A 21415-nucleotide genomic window follows, 5' to 3' on the forward strand; every position below is an offset into this window, starting at 1 on the left:
AAAAGTAACCAAAGTGGTAAGAAGGAAGGAAAACTGTCACTATTTGCAAATGACATTATACTATATACAGAAAACCAAAAACACTCCACCACAATCTATTAGACCTTATAAATGAATTCAGTAAAGTTGCAGGATACAAAATTAATATGCAGAAATCTGTTGCATCTCTATAAACTAATAACAAACTAGCAGAAAGAGAAATTAAGAAAACAATCCCATTTAAACTTACATCAAAAAAATATCTAGGAATAAGTTTAACCAAGGAGATGACAGGTCTATACTCTGAAAACTGTAAGACGCTGATGAAAAAAAAATGAAGACAACACAAGTAAATGGAAAGATACACCATGGTCACGGATGGAAAGAATCAGTACTGTTAAAATATCCACATTGCCCAAAGCAATGTACAGATTCAGTGCAATCCCTATCAAAATACCACAGGTAATTTTCAAAAAACTCAAACAAATAATGCTAAAATTTGAATGGAACCACAAAAGACCTTGAATAGCCAAAGCAATCTTACAAAAAAAGAACAAAGCTGGGGTATCAAAATAAAAACCTTCTGCAAAGCAAACAATCAACAAATCTAAAAGGCAATCTACAGAATGGGAAAAGATAGTTGCAAATGACATATATGATAAAGGGTTAGTATCCAAAATATATAAAGAACTTGTAAATCTCATACCCAGTGTTATGCCCGAATCGCGAGTCCCCAGAGACCTCCAAGGAGCCGGCACCGATGCAAGAACAAAAGGGTCTTTATCACAAGCTCGAGCAGGGGCTCACCTGTCTACCGGCACAGCAGCAGCAAAATGAACCCAGAACAGTGGCAAGCAGGGTTTTTATGGGGGAAGGGCAGGGGTGTTACCGTGCACACGTTGTACGTTTTGCATCATTACATAAGTACCAATCATAATTGTACAATGCCCATAGTAACAGCATAGTAACAGTTTTGACCATTCAGTATCTGCGAGGTGTTCGTTACATTTGGCGGGACCCAATCATGACCTTTGAGAGTCTTTTAAAATGACCAATTATGAGGTGGGCTCAGAGAATCTACGTGGGGCTTCTGCAAGCAGTAATTGATTGGCAAGTTTGTACAAAGTAACTACCTGGAGTTCCCAGCCCTGACTACAGGAATGTTACACATTTCTTTTGATTGGCAGATCCGAGGGCGGTCCGAGGGGGGCTTCAGCTGAGGCTTTTCCTGGAACTGGGACTACGTGCAGCCTGAGGTTGTTTCTAATGGAGGACTTAATTTCAGGCTCCTCACCAGGGGCATCTGGGTGGCTCAGTCAGTTAAGCATCTGACTTTGGCTCAGGCCATGATCTCATGGCTCATGAGTTCAAGCCCTGAGTCGGATTCTGTGCTGACAGCTCACAGCCTGGAGCCTGCTTCAGAGTCTGTGTCTTCCTCTCTCTGCCCCTCCCCCACTCACATTCTCTCCCTCTCTCTCTCAAATATAAATAAATTAAATTAAAAAGACACCTACGTTCTTCAAGACATCAAATTATGTCCAAAGATTTTTTTAAGTTTGTTTATTTATTTATTTTGAGGGAAGGGGGAATGTGAGTAGGGGAGAGACAGAGAGAGAGGGAAAGAGAGAATCAAGCAGGCTCCAGGCTGTCAGCACAGAGCCCGATGGAGGGCGCAATCCCACAAATCGTGAGATCACGACCTGAGATGAAATCAAGAGTTTGACGCTGAACCGATTGAGCCACCCAGGCACCCCCCCAAAGTGTTTTTTAATACTTATTTATTTTTGAGAGGGGGGTGGACAGAGGATCTGAGTGAGCTCTATGATGACAGCAGAGAGCCTGATACAGGGCTTGAACTCACAAACTGTGAGAACATGACCTGAGCCGACACTGGCAGCTTAATAGATTGAGCCACCCAGGTGCCCCTAGCAGTTTTGTTTTCAAATACAAGTCTGGCTGAGTTAGGAGTACTAATATCCATGTTTGTAATAAGTACATCATGGGCAAATCACCATGGATTCGGCATTCAAAGTCAGATAAATACAGAATCCCATAAAAGACTGGTCAATGATCAGAATGAAATTAAAAGAAGGCGTCCTGCAGCAATTCAGAGCCACGCTGCAAAAACCCAGCGTAGCATCTGAGTTACACTGAGCAAGGGTCTCTGAACATTTTGCTAGAAAAGCAGTAGTGGCAACGGGCACACTACTTCCATTCCCTTCCTGGCTACGTTTGTTTCAAAACACCTATTTCTCTTTCGGGGGTGATGAAAGTATTCTAAAATTGATTGTGGTAACGGTTGCCCAATTCTGTGAAGATACTAAAAACCACTGAATTGTACACTTTAGACGGCCGAATTGTAGGGTAGTTGAATTACAGCTCTATAAAGTTGTTACATGCTTCTAAGAACATATTTGTGGGGCCTAATATTGCACAGAAGAACAGCTGTAATTGGCTGTGGGTGCAAAGGATTCTCAATTTGATTTACCTTTGCAATTTTTTTCCCCAGTTCAACATGAACACACACACACGCACCTGTGCACACACATGCACCACAGATGCACACAGCTTTGGGCATTAAAACATTCAGAAAGCTTTCTTTGCTCTTCAATAAGACCCATTTGAAAAGCACCTTACTGAAAATTATCTCACCAACTTTAACGCCCTCCTCAGATCCTTCCTCTTTATTTCCTAGCATGTTTTCTAGCGTGCCTGGTTTAGGTGTCGGGCTCTTATATAACGTCCCTCATCAGTCAGAGATCGACTAAAAAGGAAGTTATTGTAGTTAAAAAATGCAGGCTCTAAAACTATGCCACATAGGTCTTACTGCTAGCTCTTCTACTTCTTAGGCATGCAACTTTGGGAGGAGTTATCTAACCTCTCTGTGCCTCAGTTTCCTCATCTGTAAAATGGGGATAACAACAGTCCCTACCTCCACAGCACCGTTACATGGTTTGAACGCGCTCATGCATATGAAGCACTTAGAAGGGCGCCATGCCCGCGGTGGCTGCTATAATAATTTAGTAAGTACTGCTTCATCAGCAGCATTAGGATCGGCTCATATCGAGTTGCTTTGTGTTCTCGCTTGCCCCTGCTGGACTGTAGGATGTTTCAGGGCAGTGGATATATTTTCTTCCTCCTAGTAGAATGCTTGACATGTAGTTACTTATTAAATGCTTGCTCATGAATGTTTAAATATGACATCTATATGCTGTCAGGTGAGAGACGAAAAACATGAAAGAATCCTTTGGGCTAACAAGTTAGTAAGGTAGTTAGTTACTGAGAGAGGGTACAATTGAGCGAGGAGCAGAGAGGGAGAGAAAGAGAATCCCACGTGGGACAGAGAAGGAAAGAGAGGGAGGGAGACAGGGGGAGGAAGAGAAATTTAAGCGGGGCTCACCCGAAGCAGGGCTCACCTGAAGCGGGGCTCACCCGAAGCGGGGCTGGAACTCACAAACAGTGAGATCATGACCTGAGCCTAAGTCGGATGCTTACCCAACTGAGCCACCAGGCGCCCCTCTTTATATTATTATTGAAAAAGCACTTGGTTATAAATCAAGGGCCCTACATTCCACTCCTACTTAGCTCCATCTCAGACGATGGGACCTTCTGCAAATGCTTCAACCACATCGTGCATACTCTACTGAAGTGAATAGTAATTAACCATGCTTCCAGAGAAGGTTGCTCTATGAGTAAATGACATTATCCTTAACATTTGAGCTTATTACCGGAGGACAGAAAAAGTCTAATTTTTCTAAAAATGCTTTTGAATGTTGTCTTTTCATGTTCAGATATGATGGTGATCATGATGCCTATCTGTAAACGCAGGTAACACTGCTAATATATAACAGATCTCGTTAGTACAGTGAGCTAGGCTTTTCAAGTGTACTTGAATACACATTATCATAACAATCATCATGAAATATATAGTCAACATACAGTGATTTGGGCAATGCCTTTCCTGATTCATTCCCTTCTGTGCACCTACAGCATTCCGTAACCAGATTGGCTACCCAAGGATCGACGGTCTCGTCATTTGTCTGACATGGGAAACGAACATTGGAACCGGGGAACGCAGGGACACTACCTTCACGTGCTTCAACCCAAAAGGTTACGCTAGCTCTCCGACACCAGAAGCTGGTCTCAATAATCTTCTCAGACTTATCCCCTCATTGATCAAAACTGCCACTAAGCTTTTTCATCTCTAAGGTATCATTTGATTTGTTGCTAGAGTAACTACAATGAAAGGTTAAGAAAACCATAACCATTCAAAACCTATAGAAGACATCACTCAAACAGAATTAACCCTCCTCCCAGTGGCTTAAGTGTTATAAATATTCCAATATTTTCTTCTGTGAAGACTTCAAATCTGGAATAGAGACAAATCAAGAAAATACATGACCTCTTCGATTATCAGAACACCAAAAGTCTTCACATTTAAAGCACAACATTGTTTACAGAATACATTTTCCTGCATCTCCCTTTCCCTTCGAAATGAAGATTAAACTTTTAAATCCTGTTAAGCTAACCACTATCATATTTAAATATATATTAGGCCAATCGTATTAAGAAATTGACATTCTCCTCGCGTTCAATGGGATGCTGAATAAGTAATAAACCAAGCGTTTACCTTAAACCTTCTCAGTCTGCCAGAAAACTAGTGCTACTTCTAACCAGTCAGTTCACCATTTAAGAAATGTATATTCAAAAAGTATCACTCCCACTGGGATTAAGGTAATATAAAGGAAATACACAGTTTTCCCTTACATTTCTGGTTCATATATAAATGGCAAATCTCCTATGGTATGCCACAAGTTTTAACTAGGTAAGCCATTAATCTCCTGAAAGAGTCAATAATAAGAATATCTACTATGAGGGCGCCTGGGTGGCTCAGTCAGTTAAACTGTTTAACATCTAAATCTTGGTTTCAGTTCAGGTCATGATCCCAGGGACGTGGGATCTAGCCCTGCATCGGACTCTACAGTGACAATGAGGAGACTGCTTGGGATTCTCTCTCTCCCTCTCTCTCTGCACCTCCCCTGCCCGCTCGCTCTCTCTCTCTCTCTCTCTCTCTCAAAATAAAGAAATAAAATTAAAAATAAGTTTTAAAAGATAAAATTAAATTAAAAAAAGAATATCAACTATGTAGCTTGTATTATGCTTAGGACTTTATTTGTATTAGATCATGAATCTTTAAACCGATCGGAGGAGATATTTCCATGGCTCAGAGTGATGAAGGGAGTGGCCCCAAATTGACACTGACGACAAGAAGCAGAGTCGGGATTTGAACCCAAGCCTATGATTCCAGGGCCCAGGATCTTAGCCATCAATTTCTACTGCCTTCCCACAGAGATACATTAAGTAGCAGAACAGAAAACATTGTTGACATGAAGTTCTGGAGAAAAGAATGGCCCATTTCTATAAACTGGGACCAAGAAGCCAAACTCTACAACTCTATTATCCCCTTTTACTGAAAAGACTATCAAAGCACTTGACACACAGAATATAATGACGATCCCTTAATCACCCCTCTATACCCATGTCCTTCTAGGCCTGGGGCAGTAACACAATACAACAATGGCAGGCCCTGTGGGCTGTATCCAGTGCGGGTGGCGCAGCAACCAGGAAAGTGGGAGGGCAATAATCAAAATTAGTCGAAAGATTCTGTGTTCGACTTACTCTGGTGCTGCTCACTGCTTTTCTTCACTTGCATTTCTCTTCTTCATCTCTGTCATTTAGAGCAAATCCAGTCATTTGCTTGGTAACAGGCATTCCTCCCATGCATCGCTCACCCCTCTGCAAAACCACCTAAAACTCTAGAAACCTTCTGTTACCCTTAAAGCACGTCAACCTCGACAACTGTGCTCTACTCGTAAACACAGCAATGAACAAAGCAATGTGTATCCTGCATATGTCTTAAATGAAAGTGGCTTTAAAGTTAGCAGAGCTTAACTTCAATCAGTGACACGGGCAAGCGCTCATAGGATGGGACAAAGCTTTGACCTCATCAATTGTGTTGCTTTAAGTTCATGGTCATTGTGTTCCCACAGCCTGTCCTCTGAAGATCCGTTCCTTGGCAGGCCCTTCACTATCAATCTTAGCAACTTCCCAGCAATATCAGGAACTCTGTTAGGACTCAACACAGTTTAAGACGTAGACCACTATCACACAGCCAGAGTGTTCCCTTGGAAAAATGAATGTCTATTACTGCTCTTGAAGGTCGTCATGAAAATTTAAGGCTCTGAAAATGTCTGGGCACTTGACTAAAGGAACAGACTCAGCACAGTGTGGCCTCAGTGCTTTTCAAAGGGTCACCCAAGGGTTACCACAGCAGACCCTGCACAAGCAGAGACTTGCTTCGGGGTTAGGTTTTACCTCCAATTTTCGTATGAATATTGCATTCCAAAGAACAATACATACGGGTTTGTTCAAATATTATTAAACATTTTTAATTAGCTACCAGTGAATGTTCTCCTGAATCGCTGTATAAAGTCGATTCTTCAAGAAGACACGAGCTGTTTTATTCTGTAGCTCCTGGGGCACACTAGCATGTCTCCACCCACTCACCCAGTATACCCAGTGCACTCCAGTTTGAGGAAAAGAGCACTTCACAGAGATTCTACTTGCTTAAACTAGTGCAATGCCTAGTTTAAACAAATAGAATATATTAGGTACTTAATATATACCTGTCGTCCTATGCCTATAGAATATAATAGGTACTTAATACATATCTATCGGATGAACTGGCAGAATGGTCTGAAGCACTAGTTTTCAAACGCAAGAATGTTCTCGAAAAATCTTTTGAGACATGGGATTACTCCCAAACCCACAAAGGCAAAAGGTCAAACACAATATATCAATTATGATTCATAAATACTGATAAGAAAGAACAATGAAAATTACATGTTGCTTAATTTCGTTAGAAAGGCAAGGCTGCCAGGATGTCATGTAGGGATGGTACTTCAGGGGGCGGGGAGCGGTTAAGATATTAAAAACCAATTCCATGTACTGGACACTACGACGAGTTTTCAATGATGCGTTGTATTTTCCTTTGTACATTTTTAGTGCTAATGATTTGAAACTTACAGAGAAAAAGAAAGAACTGTAAGGCACAACTGGGTTATCTCGTAACCACGCGTGGTGCGGCAACTACTAAAAGCCAGGAACCATGCCCCGTCTGTTGTGTTCCTTTCTCCTGCTTTTAATACTGATTTCCATACACATGAGGAGCTCGATAAATATTTAGCAACTGCAACGTCTAAGTGTCAAGCCATGTTAAATTTAAGTTTTTAACTCAATCCTCTCTTCTCCCCCCTCCCCACCAAAGAGACTCACCCTAAAGAAGCATGCTTCGGTTTATATAACAAAAGAAAAACAAACAAATAAATGTCCCTAATGGTACTAAATGAGAGAGTACTGAAAGACCCGGTTCTTGGCTCATTTCAATCACATGACCCACATCTGTTTTCCTATGATAAAATGAGGCTCATACAGCCGGCACTCTATTCAGAGTTGTTGCATGAATAAATCAACATGTATTTACATGGTAACCGGTACAAGAAAGGTATCGGGAAGGAGACAATTGTATATTTGCCTCTCTAATCTCCACCATCAACAGCACCAACTTCTTATGTGTCACGAGCTGATTTAAGCACTTTACACTAAGGTATACAATCCCTTATCTGAAAACCTGGGTGCCAGATGTGTTTATAAATTCAGAAATACCCAGGCTTTTGGAGCGGTAATAACCTGCATATACTATATTATGTAATACTCCAGCAGGGTCTGAGGCACCACCCCATAAACATACAACTAGGGGCGCCTGGGTGGCTCAGTCAGTTAAGCTTCCGACTTCAGCTCAGATCATGATCTCACAGTTCATGGGTCTGAGCCCCGTGTTGGGCTCTGTGCTGACAGCCCAGAGCCTGGAGCCTGCCTCGGATTCTGTGTCAATCTCTTTCTCTGCCCCTCCCCTGCTCATGCTCTGTCTCTCTTTGTCTCTCAAAAATAAATACATATTTTTTTAAAAAATACAACTAATTCTGCAGCGAAGCCAAATAAAGATTAACATTAAGTAGAATGAAGACTATAAACCCCTGCTATCAGTCCAGGTCTGGCTCTGCCACCACCTGAGCATGGCACTCACCAAACTAAACTTTTTATCAGTTTTCAGAGCTTTTGAAATTTAACTGTTGCAAACAAGCTGTGGATATAGGTAACTCATTTAATCCTTGCAAGTACCCTCAGAAGCAAGTTTGGTTACCCTTCTCTTACAGGTGAGAAATACAAGGGTAACCAGCCTGCCCAGTGTCCCGCAGTGAGTAAGTTTCCCAGCCAGAACTGGAACCGAAGACAGTCTCGCCCCAGAGCTTGTGCTCGTGACAACTGTACTCCAGGACCTCTCAGAAACTGCTGGAGAAAGCTTGACAGGCACGGGAAAAGGGAAACAGTATTAAACGATTTAAGTATCCAACTCAATAATAGGGGAAACATCACAAAGCGCCATCTATGCACTACTCCACGACTATTTATAGAGGGCGTACCATATGCCAGGTGTTCAGGGTACAATGATGAGCAATGCCAGGTCAAGTCCAGGTCGCCTTCATGAAGTCAGAGGCTGGTGGGGAGACAGCCAGGCATCAGCAAAACAGACTTAAGGTCACACGTGGCAAGTGTGTGGTTACCGTTCACGTCCAGAGTTGGAAATCAGGTCAGTGGGTTTGGTGTAAAGTAGGACACGGGATCTGAACTGTTACCTGATGTGTGTTGGGATGGGCAATGACATGGAAGAAAGGAGATGGCTTCTGCAAGAGACGGTGGCATGCATCCATTCAACAAGCGCTTACTGTGCACCTACTCTATGCCAAGAGCAAAGCAAAGCAGAAAAGTTCCAAACTGGAGAAGATCACTTGAAACCCGCAGAAGATTTGTAGGACATGTAGGACAGCAGGCCAGGTCAGATCACCAAGAAGCCCTGAGTGCTAAGTTAAGGAGTAGGAAGTAGATTCTGCAGGAGGTGGTGAATTCAGGTCATTTTGCAGGTTATTGCCCCATATTGTTAAGATTTACCCCTATGGTCATTTGTAACTCCAGGGTGTCATGCTAAGTGAAATAAGTGAGGCAGTGAAGGACGGATACCATATGTTTTCACTCATAAATGGAACAGGAGAAACTTAACAGAGGACCATGGGGGAGGGGAAGGGAAAAAACAGTTGGGGAGAGGGAGGGAGGCAAACCTTGAGAGACTCTTGAATGCTGAGAACAAGCTGAAGACTGATGGGGGTGGGAAGGGGGTGATGGGCATGGAGGAGGGCACTTGTGGGGATGAGCACTGGGTGTTATATGGAAACCAACCTGACGATAAACTATAAAAGAAAAAAATTTTTTAATTAAAAAAATTAAAAAAAAAAAAAAAAAAAAGATTTACCCCCATGGAATGTCGGTGACCATCTGAATTCCTCTTTGGGGCCGACCAGACCTCAAAGCTAGGTTGCCTTTGAGCAAGAACTCAGGGCACAAAATAAATACCAAATCTAAATTAATGTTTTTTGAAAGCGAGAGACAGAGAGAATACGAGGGCGCATGAGCAGGGGACAGAGCAGACAGAGAGGGAGAGAGAGAATCTTCAGCAGGCTTCATGCTCAGCGGGGAGCCCGATGTGGGGGCTCGATATCATGACAGATAGATCGTGACCTGAGCTGAAATCAAAGAGTTGGATGCTTAACCAACTGAGCCACCCAGGCGCCCCATAAATCTAAATCAATTTAAGCATCAATAGGGTAACCCTAATCTCGTAAAGAATGCTGATTTAAAAACTCTGGAGAGGGGCACCCAGCCGGCTCAGTCAGTAGAGTATGTGACTCTTGATCTCAGGGACACAAATTGGAGTCCCATACTGGGTGTAGCGGTCACTAAAATAAATAAATAAAAACTTTAAAAAAAAATCTTTAGAAAAAAAAAAAGAAAACTCTGGAGAAGGCAACAGGTAAAGGAAAATGGCAAACTCCTCTTAAGACCTCAAAGCCATTTCTAAAACCTAAGTAGTCTTTCCTATTCAAATGAGACTTCCAACCTTCCAGAGGAAACATATTTCTATGAGAAAATAAAACCTCGTTCTTTGGGAAACTAATTCTTAGGGTGAACAATGATCCGATTTTTTAAAGTGGGTGATAGCTTACCTAGGGGCACCGGTGACAATATGACAGTGGAAAGTAAACTGCTTTTCCACACATTCACCTCCCAGTCCTCTACCCCTTATCTAAACAGAGTGGAAGAACGGAATTCCGTGTGGATGCAGTGTATATATCAAACAAAGCGTTTCATTCTTAGGTCTTAACGTCCACAACTGGGTGGCTAGACAGCGTCGGCAAATCACATTTTTATTTATTTCCACTGAGTAATTTTTTTCCCAGCCAATGACCTCCCACAGAAAAGTAGTTTAATAAACGCTCTTCAATGGCTTCCCCTTCTGAGATCAAACCCAACTTCTTACTCAGAATTTCCAGGCCCAGTGTTACTATCTGACTCCCTTTAGGCTCTGGAGTACCTTTAACGCCTCCTCCCCACCCATCTCATTGGGTCCAGCTGTCCTGGCTTGCTTTTTGCTCCTCAAACACCCTGAAGTCTGTTTTCCTGCCTCCGGGCCTTGGCTTACTCTGGTCTCTGCTCTTCACAAGGTAGGTTTATTCTCTTTTCTTTCAGGTCTCTGTTCAAAGGTCACCTCTGCTGCTAAGAGACCTTTCCTGACCACGCTTGCCAAATAAGCCCTTCCCAGTTCTCCATGTCACATTTCGTTACTTATTTCCTTCATTGTTCTTCCTACAATCTGTAAGGATCTTTCTCGTTTGTTTACTTATTTACTGTCTATATCCTTTGGTGGACTATAGCCTCTGTGAGACTTCACAAGGGCAAGGACCATGCCATGTAATAATACAGGCCCTTGGGGCGCCTGGGCGGCTCAGTCGGTTAAGCGTCCGACCAAGGCTCGGGTCATGATCTCACAGTTTGTGGGTTCAAGCTCCACATTGGGCTCTGTGCTGACAGGTAGCTCAGAGCCTGGAGCCTGCTTTGGATTCTGTGTCTCCCTCTCTCTCCCTGTCCCTCCCCTACTCGTGCTCTGTCTCTGTCTCTTTCTATCAAAAATAAATAAATATACATTTAAAAAATAATACTAACACAGGGCCTCATGCCCAGTAGACGTCTTTGGCATATGAAAGGTACTCAACAAATTCTGTAAAATAAATTACTAAATGAATGAACAATATATTTTAAACCTGATTGATATGAGTGCCAGCAACTTGAAAAAAAGGCTCCCCCCCATCCAATTTTCAGATGTTTTTTCTAGGGCTGTTCATTTTTCCATAATCTTTCTACATTTTCTGAAATCTGATGATGCCTGGTAAATTGTTGCGTTATCTCACAGCAGCAAAAATAGATCCGTTCCAAGCAGCGGATTTAAGAAAAAATACTTTGAGGAGGCTGCAGTTTATTAAACATCAAAATCAAACAATTTGAAAAGTGGTTAGTCTCATTTCACTACTGCAAGTCAAATTACGTGAGGAAAAGTAATGCAAAATGTAAAGAAAATGAAAAAGAAGGCAATTCAACAGCAAACTGCAGTTATGTTTAGTAACATCAGTAACACTCAGTTTGAGAACCTCTGGGTACCAGGTGGATTTATCAAATACATACCGAAAAGATTCAGAGCAAAATGTTTAAGATGAACTCATGTCCAACTTAATTTTTTTTCTGGCAAACACAAGTAGCTTATGTGGGTGGCAATCTTAGCTTAGAGTTAGTATTAATAATCACAAAAGGGAAAAAAGTAACAATCATACAAACTATTTTCCTTGAAACAATTTGCAGGTTAGTATGTCTTTCCAGAATAGGTTGCCAAGAAAATTACAAATTTAGAAGGTTGGCCCAATTAATATAAATCCTCTTTCTCTACTATATTCCTTTTTTTTTTTTTTTTTATAAATCTAGAGTAAAGTCAGGAATTTACCAAACAAACGAGAGAAACTACAAATCACCTGCAATGCATCTAGCTAAACTGATGTATCAATGGCCTTTACTGTTCTTCTAGAAACTGCTTTCCTCTGAACATCAACTTCAAACTCTATATAGTCACACACTGCTTTTCAAAGTGTGCTTCTAAACGTGCAGATTTTAAGACCGGGGGGAAACTGAGGCTCTTATTTATTATTTTCTAAATACATCATTTAATGTTGCAGCAGAAACTTCATTCATAGTCTCGCTGGCAAAGCTGGTGCGCCCAGGGCGGCGACACGTAGCCCTTACCTTCTTTATAACTCAGTTTTTTCTGAGATCCCCACCTTTTACTTACTGCCCATTATGTTGAGGGCCACAGCTGATCACACATCAAGCTGACAATTCTATGATTCTAAGTATAAACGTATTCATAACAACTTGCAACTGAAGGAGCTAACATGTGGAAATGTAAAATGATGTCATAGCTGCTAGGGTGATTATTTCACTTTTCTGTTCTCACATGTGAGCACTAGATATAGCCCATTTCCAAAACACACAGCCGCAAACGTCAGCATGTGCTAATTCACTGTTTCTGCCTCCACTCCCAGCTTCTCCATTCAGTTTTCTTCACACACTAATGTCAGCCTGCCAGTGAGTAAATGAGCCTCAGTTTGGGAGCGGCTGGGGCAACTGCATAGGGAGAAGGCGACAGCGCGGAGAAAATACGTGGTACTTGTGTGACATCAATTTAAGCAAACTAACCTGCAGTCCGCAGGAAAGGAATCTCTTTTTTAACTACCTGGTTTGTAAAGGCTGCTTCTTGACGGCTTATACAAATAGGAGATGTACAGTAAGAAACTCTGGCTTCTTTAAAAAAATAATAAATTAAAGGCAGGTGCCCTCCCAACTGAGGCCGATTTCAACCCCAGATTCCCTCAGTTCCCATTCAATGTGCTTGGTAAACAGCCTACACTAACTTGAGGGACTATCCCAAACCCCTAGAATCCTCTCTGAGTACAATAAAAGATGAACACACCAGTTTGCAGATGGAGAAATGGAAGCAGACACCCAAAGTCCCATCCACTCTCCACTCTCTCCTCTCTCTCTCTCCTCTCTCTCTCTCTCTCTCAGGCCTGCTCAGCAGCGGAGGAAGAATCAGATTTAGGGCCATGTGCTAGAATCGCACACAAACATACAAGCAGACATACACAACATACGTTTCAAGTGGCTATGGTTCTTGGACTAAGCTATTGAAACCTAGGAAGAAACTTTTGCGTTCCTTTGCTAATATATACTAGAGGATCATTCCCATCAATTTCGGTTAGCCGTAGGCTAGACGGTCAGCTTCCAAGAAAATCATTAGTCAACTGTGATTAAACCAAAGAAGCCAAGACATCCAGAGATGAAGACGTTCGGAGCGGAGTTAAAAGCTTCGAGGAAGAAGAGTGTGCTCCTGACTCGGGAGCCAGCGGCGAAGCCTCCCAAGTTAGAAGATTCTGAGGCAGAGATGATGGGTGGCGAGGCACAAAGCAGAAACTGTTAGAGGGCAAGAGACAGTGGGGCGGAGGCTGGCAGAGGGACCCCAGACCCTCAGGGCAGCGACAGGGCAGCCCGAACGAGAAGACCTAGGAGGGATAACAAAGAAGCAAAGGAAAACTGGGTTCTCGGGGTCCTGGAAGAACCCAGGCGTCTGGCGGAGCCAGCGAGTCCGGGAGGCAGGGATGAGAAGGTGCAGGGATGAGCGCGCCCCCGCACGCGAGAGAAAAAGAAGGGGGTGGGGGGACGTGCAAAGAGCCCAGCTGGTCCCCTGTCCCTGTGCCCCTAGTGCAGATCGCAACTCCTTACCGCGCACCGCCTCGCCGCGCCGGGTCCCGGAGGCGGCGAGGTGGCTGATGGAGCCCCCGCGACTTCAGAACCCTGCCTCACCTTGTTTGCCGCGTCCCCGCGTCCCGCCGCCCGGCAGCCCGCTGCTGCGCTCCGAGGGCCAGAGAGCGAGTCGCGCGGCGCAGCCGGGGCTCCGTCCGGCTGCGAGACACCGGCCCCGGCACCTCCGCACCCCCTGCTCGCCCCGGTCACTTCGCAGTCGCGCAGGCGGAGAGCGCGGACCCTAACCCGAACGCCACTCCACTTATTTTCGAAAGTCCCCCGTTCCAGGCGTCCCCGGAATGGGAGCTGAGCTGCTGCGGCCGCAGCGGCAGAGCCTCCGCCTGACCTCACCAGGGGGTGCGGGGGGGGGGGGGGAGAGGGAGGGGGCGGGAGCCCGGTTAAGGAGGGGAGGGGGGCGGGGGGAGGGAGGGAGCGCGCGGGCGGGGGAAACATGGCGGCGGGGGTGGCCCCGGCGGCGCCTGCGCGGGAGGCGGGGGGAGCTGGGGCTAGGACCGTGTGTAGGGTCCGAGCCGAACTCCTCCCCCACCACCGCCACTGCGCGGCGAGGGTGGGCCCGGGCCGGGGCGGGGGAGGGGGCGGCGGGGGCAGGGGCGGACCGCCAAGTGGCCCTCGCGCTTCCGAAACCCGGACGCTCGCGTTTGAGCACACATAGCCTCTAGTACCCGGGAGGCAGGAGAGGTGAAAACTGTCAAGTATCTGGGGCCGGAGGCGCGCGCGTCCCGGGTTGGCCACCCTGGGAGGAGGCCAGCCGTGGTCTCGGCCCCTCACAGTCACCGTGGGCCCCTCACAGTCACCGAGGGCCGGGCGCCGGGGTGTGCCCTGGAAGCGGTGCCGCTGCACCTCGGCGGGGCGCGCACCTCCAAACAAGCCTGTGGTGCGATGAGTGCTCCATCCCCCCCCCCCCCCCCCACCCCGCCACGGGAGTACAGAGGATTAAGAAACAGGAAGAATTTAACAACAAATACAGCAGTTTAGCATTGCTGCCGAGCGTTTACTACGAACGGCGCGCTGAACTATTAGCAATTCACTGAACTCTCACAGCTACTCCACGAGGTGCACACGATCGTTATCTCCATTTTGCAAGTGACAAAACTGAGGCGTAAAGGTCAAACGAGTTGCGAAGCTTACGCAATGAGTAAGGGACAGAGCAGGACCCAGGATCCCCGAGCATTGTGATGCCAGCGCCCAAGGTCTCCGCCGCTCAACTCCCAACAAAAACCCCAGTCAAGCCTGTTTTTCCCCTCGCAGGTCTTCTATTCATTCCTTGCCTTCCAGAAGGTTACAGCCTGAGGCCACCTTCTTATACCTCTCCCTTTGCCTCGTCTACTTGTAATTCCAGGCTCCTCCTCCGAAAAATAATGGGAGCTGGCTGTTAACAGTCAGTTTACTCACTGTTTTGTTTTGGTTTTTTCTTAAGGAAGTGACGGGGCCAGTGTTGGGACTGTAGTTCTATTTCCTAATATTTCTCTCTTTGCCTACCAGTAAACGGAGCAGGGGTCTGAGATCTCAACATTGCTGACTTGGTATTTCAAATTCCATAAGCTGAAATTCTAGCATCGGATTTTAGGTAACTTTGAAAATAATCAGCTGCTCGAAGACTTTCTAGAACTAAAGATATGACCACATTGTAAGGCTTTATAAAACTGGTGAAGAGACTCGAAATGCACGTGGAATTTGCACTGTTATCGTCTGTCAGTATTTTCAGTGCAATTCATCTTTGTTAACTGGAATGCATTCATTGGCTTCTCCACCATGCTTATTCATTAATTAGTGTATATGTATATTACACACAAAATGCCTATTATGAGGAAAGCACCTGTTAGAGAAGTTTACAATCTCATTGAGGAGATATGTTTAAAGCAATCGATTTCAGGGGCGCCTGGGTGGCTCAGCGGTTGAGCGTCGGACTTCGCCTCAGGTCATGATCTCGTGGTTTGTGGGTTTGAGTCCCGCCTCAGGCTCTGTGCTGACAGCCAGCTCAGAGCCTGGAGCCTGTTTCGGATTCGCTATCTCCCTCTCTCTCTGACCCTCCCCTGCTCACACTGCTCTCTCTCTCAGAAAATAAATAAAACATTTAAAAAAAAATAAAGCAATCAATTTCAGCATATATTAAAAACCTGGCACGTAGGTTAAAAATAAATAAAAACTGAGTTGCTACACATCCAAGTCATTGCGTCATCCCCACCATAAAAAGGTCCAAGTGCGGTCGTTTAACAATAAGTTCTCAAACAGAAAAGACAGGAAAATGGATCATCAGGTGTGACCCCCACAGCCCTTATTCACAGGATGAGAAAACCCTTCATGATACATACTGAGGATAGAATTAATTATAGAATCTGAGTTTGAACAACCAGGTAGGAATAAGACATTATAAATACACTTATTCTGTAGGAATTATTTGCTGTTTGGGTTAGGATATTTTGAATAGCTAACCCAGTGGCCAGAGCAGCCTAACTTACCTTATGTGCTATGTGACACTGTTATGCCCATTAACTCTCTGAGTCTGTTTTCCTGAATTGACAAAAAAAAATTTTAATGCATACTGAGTTTTGAGACAGAAAAAGACAGAGCATGATGGGGTAAGGAGCACAGAGAGAGGGAGACACAGAATCTAAAGCAGGCTCCAGGCTCTGAGATGTCAGCACAGAGCCTGACACGGGGCTCGAACCCATGATCCACTGAACCACGAGATAGTGACCTGAGCCAAAGTTGGACGCTTAATCAACTGAGCCACCCAGACACCCTGTGTTTTTCTGAATTTAGGGTGGGGATAATAAAGATATTGACCAGACCTGCTCACTGCATGGTTCTGGATTTCAGATAAACTAAGGCATGTGAAAGTACCTTGTAAACATGTAAAAAAAAATATATATATATATATATATATATAATGTAAATGGAAAGTGAACGTCAATGTAAAATATCAGACTAGCCACTACAAGCTAGAGATGTAATTACGAAGGACTTAACATGTTAACCTGTACCCAAAAATGTCAAGAACTAAAAAAGCATTTGAAATGCAATTGTATGGTAAAAAATCTGAAGAATGGGAGATGTAACAGGGATTTGGGAAATAAAAAAGCAAGTTAAAAGAAAATATTGGTGAAAAGAATACAGAAAAAGCTAATGACTGTTAATGGGCTGAATTGTGTCCCCTCCTCAAAATTCATATGCTTAATCTTAACCCCAATACATCAGAATGCAATCTTATTTGGCAATGAATTGTTTAAAGAGGTAATTAAATGGAAATGGGGTGGGGGGGGCTTAATGCAACATGACTGCTCACCTCATGAAGAGGAGATCAGGATATATACACAGGCGCACACAGAGGAAGGACCATGTGAGGATACAGTGAGAAGTGGGCAAGCCAAGGAAAGAGGCCTCCGAAGAGACCAAACGTGCTGACACTTTGATCTCCAACATGTAGCCTCTACGAGAACTGTGAGAAGAGAAATTTCTCTTGCTTATTGTTGTTGAAGCCATGCAGTCTGGGACGCGGCTTACATTTTAAATGCCGGCTGGAGTACCCCCGGTACTAGTCGCCGTTAACTGCCCCACACCTAGTGGCCACCCTAAAAGCACACATGGTTGTCTCTACTTCCGTGGGTCAGGGGCCCAGGCACGGCGAGCTGGGTGCTCTGCTCAGGGTCTCACAACGTTTTACAAGCAAGGTGTCAGCCTGCCTGCATTCACGTGTGGAACTCAGAGTCCTACTCCAAGCTCATTCACACTGTCGTCTGAACTCAATTCCTCCTGGTTGTAGGATTGAGACTCTCAGCGTCTCCAGGCTCTAGAGATGGCCCCTCTCCGTAGGCAGTTTCTAACATAGGCCGTTGCTTGGTCAACGTCAGCAGGAGAACTCTCACGTCCAGAAGGGATGTTAATTCCATCTTCAAAATCTCTTCACCTCTGTCGTATAATGTAACCTAATCACCAGAGTGATCTCACAGCATACTACACTTAAGGGGACGGGAGTATACGGGGCGTCTACACTAGACACCTAGAATCTTGGAGGTCATCTTAGAATTCTGCCCTTCAAAGTTGTGACGGCACCGGTTTCATTATATGCTCATTAAATTCACCAAGACAGAGACCACACAGGCAGATGTGGACACACATGTACACACACACACATACACACCAAAGAGTGCAAAGGCATGGCTGATGCCTGGCCCCTCAAGAAACATTTGTGAACCTGCCATGAGTCTAACAGAGGTTAAGTCAAAGAATTACGATTATGTTAACTTTGATTAAAGGACAGATGGAGGGGCGCCTGGGTGGCTCAGTCAGTTAAGCCTATATATATATGCTTATATACATAGATATTTGTATATATAATATATAGTGTGATGGAGGTAGAGTTATGTGTTTAAACACAGAAAGAAAGAAAGAAAGAAAGAAAGAAAGAAAGAAAGAAAGAAAAGAAAAGAAAGAAAGACACAAGTGAAGAGAAACCAACATGCTCCCTAAGGGGGTGCTTAGTCAGACAATGAGCTCTAGAATAAGTGAGCTCTTACCTGGGCTTCAAGGAGAGGCCAAGCTCAAGCTGGAAGAGTCAGAGGGAGGAAAGGATCTAACGGATCTGTACAGGTTTTCTAACATCAAAGGTGACCCTAGCCATAAGCTACACTAACTCTGTGTGGGGGCCTTTGAGAAGATTCTAAGCCTGCCCTCTTCTGTCAAAACTTTTCAGAGCTGACTTCTCAGCACAGCTCCTATGCATTTAATACTTACAGGAGCTCGAATTTAGAGGGTTAGGAATCAAAACTTTCCTGGGGACTCTGTAAGCATAGGGTTCTAAAAATAAAGCTATCGGATGAGCTCCTCTCTTGACCTAGATGCTCTAGCCTATGTCCTGACTCTACAGAGAACAGCACCTACAGAGCCCCCCACATGCACAAAGGGTCCTCAGTTTCTATGTCTCAACTGACTTCTTACTCTGTCTTCAAACAAACAATACATTAATCTCCCTTTTAACTTGCCCATTCGTCATCCCCTGGCTGCAATCCCTCTCTCCTTACTCCTTCCATTCAGACCAAAAGATGATCATGGGTAAAGGCCCGCAGTGGGAAAGAGCCTGGTGCATTTGCAAAATGAAAGAAGGCCAGCGCGTACCGAGGGAGAGGAGGAGAACTCGGTGAAGTCGGAGATGCTGATAAAGGCTAGATCCTCCTACAGGGCTTTGCAGGCCACAGTGAAGAGTTTGAAATTGACTTCAAGTGCAAATAATACCAGTGACGAGCTTTAAGCATGAGAGTGATAAGAGACGATGTATGTTTTAGAATCACTACGGCTTCTCCGAGTTGGCCGCGGACAAAACCCAAATAGAGAAGGCTGAAGTAGGCAGACAAGTAATGATGCACCTTAGGATAGGGTGGCGGCAGCAGAGACAGGCAAAAGGCACATGGATTAGAGATCTACTGAGGAGGATGACCCAACAACTAGGAAGACCCATTCAACTAGATACAAGACGATATCATTTAATAACTTGGGGAAGGCTGGAACAGCTGGGTCTTGGAGGAGGTTTTGAGGGGACGGGTATGACATAAAAAGTTCCTTTTTAGGGGCGCCTGGGTGGCTCAGTCAGTTAAGCGTCCGATTCTTGATTTGGGCTCAGGTCATGATCTCCCGGTTGTGAGATTGAGCCCCGCATCGAACTCTGCGCTGACAGTGTGGAGCCTGCTTGGGATTTCCTCTCTCCCTCTCTCTCTGTCCCTCCCCTGTGCACTCTCTCTCAAAATAAATAAATAAACTTAAGAAAATAAGTTCCCTTTTAGACATGCTATACTTGTAAAATATTCAAGAGGAGAAAACGAGCAGGCTTGTACAAGAAGTAGTGTAGACCTGTTACCTGTCTCCCCACCAACATGCTATAACATGATATACATAACAACCCTGGCGAATCTCAAAATAATAATCCTAAGTGAAAGAGGCCACACAAAACGAGGTACGTGGCTCCATTTATGTAAAATTCTAGAAAACCAAAATGAATTTATAGTGATGAAAAGCAGACCAGTGATTGCCTGGGGCCGAGAATAGGGAGTGAGGGAAAGTAAGAATGACAAAAAGGTACAAGGAAACTTTTCATGGTGAATGGTATGCTCATTATCACTATTGCAGCAATGGTTTCACCCGTGTATACAAATGTCAATATTTATCAAACTGTACACTTTAAATGCATGCAGTTCATTGTGTATCACAAAAATCAGTCACGTGCCTGGACAAACTGCACCGTCTGTATTTTATTCTCTTTCTGGTGAATAAGAATATAAAAACAGGGATACAGTCAAGACCCAGGAATGGATTAGAATCAGAGACTTAGAAAGTTTGCAGGACACTCTCCATCTTCTGTCTCTGTACATTATCGAGGAATCTACTTCATTATTCTCTCTTATTATTTTGGTATTTTATGCTTTCCTGACCACATGGTAGGATACGACCGCCCACAAATCCTTAGGTTATACCTCCTCTATTCAACAGACCAACCACACTGAAGCTAGGATCTCTAAAACCCAATACCATAGCCCATCGGATGGGTCTCTGATTGGCCCCTTTTGTATCACATACTGATTTCTGGAGCCACGAACTAATCTCTGGCCCACATTCTAAACTAGACAGGAAAAATCTTAGCCTAGCAATTAAGAATTTGGGAAAAGAGGAACGCCTGGTTGGCTCAGTCAGTAGACCAAGAGACTCTTGATCTTGGGATCGTGAGTTCAAGCCCCACGCTGAGCATGGAGCTTGCTTTAAATAAATAAATAAATAAATAAATAAATAAATAAATAAATAAAATGTTTATTTAAAAAATTGGGGAAAACAGTGGTCATGACTTTAGTCACTACTGGAGCTTCAGGCAATTCAATATAAACACTGTTTGTTGTATCTATTGATATGGATGTTGGATATAAATTCCCAACATCGGAAGTGTGGTTAAATACATTTTAAGGGTGTATAACTAGATAATTCAGTCTTTCAAAATAGTATCTGATTTTATGTACCGAAATGGAAAGATGTTCACAATAGGCTGCCAAACAGTATATATGATACCATCACAACATACACATATATGTATACATCCAGAGAAAGCTACACAATAAAATAGTACCAGAGATTATCCACTGCTGTGCAGGAATATGGGTGTGATTATATTCTTTTTTTTTTTTAATTTTTTTAATAGTTTATTTATTTTTGAGACAGAGAGAAACAGAGCATGAGTGGGGGAGGGGCAGAGAGAGAGGAAGACACCGAATCTGAAACAGGCTCCAGGCTCTGAGCTGTGCACAGAGCCTGATACGGGGCTCGAGCCCATGAACCATGAGATCTGACCTGAGCTGAAGTCGGAGGCTTAACCAACTGAGCCACCCAGGCGCCCCGGGGGTGATTATATTCTTTCATTTGTTTGTACTTCTGATTTTTCTGTAGTGAGCATGGAAGAAAAAAATAATGTGATTTTTTTTCTACTAAAGAGAAAAGGCTTCAGAGAAAATCTGAGGCAAAGACATGTTGTAGCCACATCCACTAGAGATGAAAAGTAGAGCGGTAGGGGCACCTGGCTGGC

At 44.1% G+C, this 21415-nt stretch overlaps 1 protein-coding gene across 1 annotated transcript in view; it reads right to left on the reverse strand.

Moving 5' to 3' along the window:
• Positions 1-14116, reverse strand: part of KLHL13 (kelch like family member 13) — a 197229-nt gene extending 183113 nt beyond the window's left edge. Inside the window, exon 1 of the mRNA XM_039244404.1 lies at positions 13897-14116. The gene's annotated coding sequence lies outside the window, so the exon portion shown is untranslated. The remainder of the gene's footprint in view (positions 1-13896) is intronic.
• Between the last annotated feature and the right edge of the window lie 7299 nt (positions 14117-21415).

This window comes from Hyaena hyaena, unplaced genomic scaffold (genome assembly GCF_003009895.1).
Source record: "Hyaena hyaena isolate Hyena2069 unplaced genomic scaffold, ASM300989v1 scaffold_243, whole genome shotgun sequence".
In the NCBI taxonomy this organism is placed as follows: domain Eukaryota; kingdom Metazoa; phylum Chordata; class Mammalia; order Carnivora; family Hyaenidae; genus Hyaena; species Hyaena hyaena.